Raw genomic sequence first — 6,000 nt, 5'->3', positions numbered from 1 at the left:
CTAGTGTGGGGCATGAAACCAAGTTGTACTGACAGGCTCTCTGGGTCTGTGTCTGAGGCCATTGTGCTGCCTTTGGCTGATATTGCAATGCCGTCCCAGCACAGTTTGAAAATTACACCCTGGGTAGATTCAGATTATTGCTGATTGACTGGAACCAGTAAACTCAGAAAGTCCAGCAGTGGGTGAAAGCACTTTGCTCCGGGCTGTAAAAGCGACATTCCTCTGCCGGAATCACTGGCCATGGTGGGGAGCAGCTCAGCTTTGCTCAGAGTGGCCAGAGATCAGTGAATTTGGTGAAGGGTGTCTGTGACCAATTGATCCTGGCGCTGAATTTCCACCAATCAACACTGGACCTCAAAGTCCCATTCACCTGTGGACATACTGCAAGAGCTGTTCCATGTGTTCTGAATCTCCGGGACTATCCGTTTGTGTATAATGGTTTATTGGGGATATTTCCTCTCTTTAAAGAGCCGTGAAAGAATCCTTCAGTATCTTGCACTCCCTAAATGGTCTGTGGGGATCTACAGCCGGATCCTCTGCTGGGATCCACTGCAGCGTCTCACGGGAGCAGTCACAACCATCAAGGATTTACTCCCAGTTTTACTCCTGTGCCCTCAGCCCCACAGGTTTAACTCTATGAACAGTAAGTTCTGGGATGTAATCCTTTTTAATCGGTAGTATTCCTCTATTTGGAGTTCCAGCTCCTACTCACTCCCTAGTTTACCAGGAGTTCACCGATCAGGTGTCCCTTCATTTCTTTGCGATGGTTATTTTCCCCATCCTGTGATTCCGGGTCTGCAGCAGAGATCATGGTATGTGGTTATAATGGAATGGAGACCAGATTGGAAAGTCTGTCATTCTATATCCGCCCTTCTGTCTGTTTCCTCTGCCCCGCACAGCTGTATGAGCGGGATGTATTTGCACTTCCAGGAACACAGCCATTGGTCAGTCTTACCCTCCTGCCCATAACACAATTATTCTCAGATCATTCATCAAGTTCCCTCCAAACTCTCCGGGACTCTGGCATTACAATGTGGTACAATACACACAACAATGCCTTGTTATTATCTCATGTGTGTCCTTAATGTGAACCATTACAACCCAGTTATACCTGATCTGGGCGCTTGGGATTACTGTTTATATTTGTTAACAGACCTGTTTTTGTTTATTTGATAACATTCCACCAGTGTACCATGGCTGCAGTGTGTACCATCTACAAGATGCAGCAACTCACCATGGCTTCCATCACCTAGACCTGGGGTGGGCAATTATTTGGGCTGGAGGGCCACTTAACAAGTTTTGTTGAGCTGTTGAGGGCCGCCCACCAATGTTGGCCCGAAATCACGTGGCCACACAGTCAGCAACAATCACACCGTCCCGCGCAGGGCCATCCCCTGCTCCTGCCGCTGGAAGAGACACTGCGCATGTATGACTGCCTCGTGGTCAAGTAGCAAATTTAAAGGGACCACGCGTAGAAATAAAATTAGAGGGAACATTTGATAAACATGAACATTGCATAAACATAAATTCAGATAGTAGTCAGATGCTATCTTACATACACAACATGTAGTCGATACCGCCTAGAAATGAATCAAAGATAAAAGTTGAAAATGTTGTGGTATCTTCTGATCTCTGTAAATCATCATCATCATAGGCAGTCCTTCGAAATCGAGAAAGACTTGTTACCACTCTAAAAGTGAGTTCTTAGCTAATTGAACAGTCCAATATGGGAATTACAGTCTCTGTCACAGGTGAGACAGGCAGTCATTGAAGGAAAGGGTGGGTGGGACTGGTTTGCCTGCACTTGGTTTCTGCATGCTCTCGGCGACGAGACTCGAGATGCTCAGCGGCCTCCCAGATGCACTTCCTTCACTTAGGGTGGTCTTTGGCCAGGGACTCCCTGGTGTCAGTGGGGATGTTGCATTTTATCAAGGAGGCTTTGAGGATGTCCTTGAAACGTTTCCTCTGCCCACCTTGGGCTCCCTTGCTGTGTAAGCATTCCGAGTAGAGCGTTTGCTTTGGGAGTCCTGTGTCAGGCATGCAGACAATATGGCCCACCCAACGGAGCTGGTCGAGTGTGGTCAGTGCTTTGATGCTGGCGATGACAGCTGCAAGAGGAATGCAGGAAACAGCATCAGCCCTTGTACATGACCTTCTTTGACCTTTCAAAGGCCTTTGACACTGTCAACCGCAAGGGACTATGGAGCATCCTCCTCCGCTTCGGCTGCCCCCAAAAGTTTGTCACCATCCTCCACCTGCTCCACGATGACATGATCCTGACCAACGGATCCATCACAGACCCAATCCAAGTCCGCACCGGGGTCAAGCAGGGCTGCGTCATCTTTTTCGTTGCAATGCTCCACCTCACACTCGACAAGCTCCCCGCTGGAGTGGAACTAAACTACAGAACCAGTGGGAACCTGTTCAACCTTCTTCGTCTCCAGGCCAGATCCAAGACCGTCACAACCTCTGTAAATCAGTGCTGTGAAATAGAACTGTACCCTCTTTAGAGCCTGTGTCAGCATCAATTTCCCACCTCAGTCATCCTCATATCCCTCTGCAAAGATTGCTAATGCCGTCCCAATTGGTGCCAGATGAGAACTCCCCTGCCGTCATACTATGGATACCGGGAGAGGAAAGATGCAGCGCCGGTCACTTTCTTCAGTAAAAGATCTGTGGAGATGAGCAGCCATGACCCCACTCTAAATTGGATAGGGCATATTCTAGTACGCAGTGCATTCTGGGTACGTACATCCGCCATTGGGGCCCAGACTCACGGAATGGATCCTTTTCTTTGGCTGCAGTTCGGTTCTGTCTCTGACCCATGAGAAATGAAAGTGAATAGACGAATATGCAGCTCGAGCTCCTGCTCGCGGTTCTATTTCTGTCCCATTCAGCGGGACGGATAGAATGTCTTGGCGGGCAGGATATGGCCCACGGACCGTATTTTGCCCACCACTGCTCTACACTGTCCCATCAAACACTCTCAGGTCATGTACAGCTTGGCTTACATACAGTGTAAAGCATATTTAAACTACGCATCAAAACTCCCACGTCAGGTACAGTATGTGTTAGATACAGTGTAAAGCATATTTAAAGTGGCCATAAAACACTCCCACGTCAAGTCCAGCACCAGATTGATACTGAGTAAAGCTCCCTCTAATCTGCCCCATGGAACCCTCCCAGGTCAGGTAAAGGTCCCTCTACAAACTCCTATCAAATACTCCCAGGGCAGGTAAAACACGGGCTAGATACAGCGTAAAGCTCCCTCGACATAAGATGTGAAATCAGTTACTTTCTGTATCATTTATCATTTTTTTAATCTGATTTAGTAAAAATCCTCCACAAATATTGCATATGACAGGTTAGAGAGAGGAACCAGTGAGTGCACAACTGAATCCAGTCACTATTTCTCTTTCATTTACAGACACTCCCTGTCCAGTCACGACTTTTCCTTCATTTAGACACTCCCTAACCAGTCCCCATTCTTCCTTCATTTGCAGATGCTCCCTGAACCGTCCCCATTTCTTCATTTACAGACGCTCCCTGACCAGTCACCATTTCTCCTCCATTTACAGACACTCCCTGACTGTTTTCCATTTTTCCTTCATTTATAGATGCTCCCTCACCAGTCACCATTTCCAGACACTCCCTGACCAGTCAACAATTCTCCATTTACAGACACTCCCTCACGGTCTCCTTCATTTACAGACGCTCATTTCCTCCCTTTCCTAGAGTTTGCCGCGGGGATGCTTTGTGGACCTTTATGTTTTGGCTTTAAGCAGATGAAACCCTATTGCAACATTTTGTAGTGAAATGGATTCATTCAGGAGAGACAGCAGGGATTATTTCAGAAAATAACAGAGTGCAGTGAGAAAGGAAAGGCAGTGGATGTTGTGCAGATGGGTTGGCAAAACGTGTTTAATAAGATGCCGGACAGGAGGCTTGTTAATCAAATGAAGGCTCATGATATTAAAGGGAATGGGGCAGTGTGGACAGGAAGTTGGGTAAAGGGCAGAAAACAGAGAGTAGTGGTTAATGGATGTTCTTCAGACTGGAGGGATGTAAACAGTAGTGTCCCCAGGGTCAGTGTTGGGACCACTGCTCTTAATAAAGAGACAGGATCTGGACTTAGGTATGTGGGGCACACAATCAAACTTTCCAGATGACACCAAATCTGGGACCATGACCAACTGTGAGGACTGCAAGTGACTTCTGTGTGAATACACAGGTTAGTAAATTTGTCCGGTAGATGTCAGATGAAATTTAATGCAGAGAAATATGAGGTGATATATTTTGGGAGAAGACAATAGTCGGAAAAGTAGATTTAATGGTAAAAATGTAAAAGGAGTAGAGTGGAACAGTAAAGAGATGTCATATTCTAGCTAATGCCATGTGATATTAATTAGCGGGTTTGAGAATCCAGTGTCAGCAACTTTAATAAGAAATATAAGATGAGCAGATTTTCTGCCCAGTACCGTATCTTGTATTGATCCATCAATCAGAGTAAACAGGTAAGTCCCGCATGTCCACAGTAACTGACACGAGGTCAACCCGCTGGATGGAACCTCGGGCACCCTGAGCTTGATCTCTGATGTCTCCAGTCCCGACTGCCCCCTTACATCAGACTCCCTTCACTTTTATACACTGCAGTGATCCATCTCTGGCACTGGACTCTTCTTTGCTGGGTTTTGGCAGGAAGCAAGGAAAAGACAGCTGGAACTTGAACACATTCCCTGGATCCCAGCAGATACTCTTCTTCAGTAATGTTCTCAATATCCCTAAAATACTCTGCCTACTGTTAATTATATTATTTCTTATAGTTTCACAATTATAGGTATAAACATCGCACATTATAAATCTAATCTATTCCCCACTCTGGTTTAAGCTTATATTGTGGTCAATAACAGACAAACCCTGATCTGATTAGAGTTTCCAACTAGCAGATTCTGTGAAATAGAATGTCTTACCAGTGTTGTCATGGGTCTGCTAATTCCCAAGGGCATCTCAGACAAAGTGCTTTTAGTGGGAGGCCCAGCAGTGAAAGTGAAATCAAATCAAAGGGAACAAATAAAGATTTAAACCAAAGGAACAGGAAACGGAACAATGGGAAAAAAACACAACTGGCCCAAAAGTGGGATTAATTTCCCCAAAAGGTCAGTCTAGACAGTTAGAAACTCCTCCTGGTGACTGTGTGCCTGCAGGACTCGGCTTTACTCCAGTGTTTAAAGGCACAGAGCTCTGACCTCACACTCAGGGGGCAATGCATGGGAATTCCAGGGGCAGTGAGGACACGCCCAGAAATACCCCAGAGCAGTGAACGCACTGGGCCCCAGCACATGCTCAGGGGAAACCCCAGGAAAGGGCAAAACCAGCGTGCCCACTCTGAACCCAGTTTGCTGCTCCCTCTGTGCCCAGCACTGCCTGCACCCCCGGCACACAGAAGTGGAATTTCAGCCGCAGTGTTACAAGTTTCATCGGTTACAGGCTGGAGAGAGGATTAGTTCACACTGACACCGAGCTGTGTGATCGGTTCAGTCTGCATATGACTGACGGGCCCTTTTGAGTGGTCAGGTTTTCAAATTCCCAGTAACTCTAATCCCAGATATAAGAGAGGGGAGATCTGTGTTTAAATCAAAGAATCTCCTTGCAGATTCTGTGAGAGAAGGAACTGGTCAGCTTTAAACACCAGAAAGAGAAAACATGTTAGAAATTTCCAATTAGCAGTTTTTGATCACTATCGACTCCAACAGGAATGGGGAATTCTAGAATAAGAAGGAACGGGTCACGATTTGAAAGGTACTGAAGGATTTGAGGAGCTCTTACATTTGGGATATTTATTTTGTCTACTCGAGGAGTTAGATAACAAACTTCTTGCTGTGAATATAAAGTTGCATTATTGGGCCATGATGTATTTACTTGTTTATATTTGGTTAAATATATTTTCTGAGTGGATTTAAATTCGAGACGAGGTTTGCAGGCGTGATGCTCTATTGACAC

This window comes from Pristiophorus japonicus, chromosome 9 (genome assembly GCF_044704955.1).
Source record: "Pristiophorus japonicus isolate sPriJap1 chromosome 9, sPriJap1.hap1, whole genome shotgun sequence".
In the NCBI taxonomy this organism is placed as follows: Eukaryota; Metazoa; Chordata; class Chondrichthyes; family Pristiophoridae; genus Pristiophorus; species Pristiophorus japonicus.
This window is presented reverse-complemented; position numbering follows the sequence as displayed.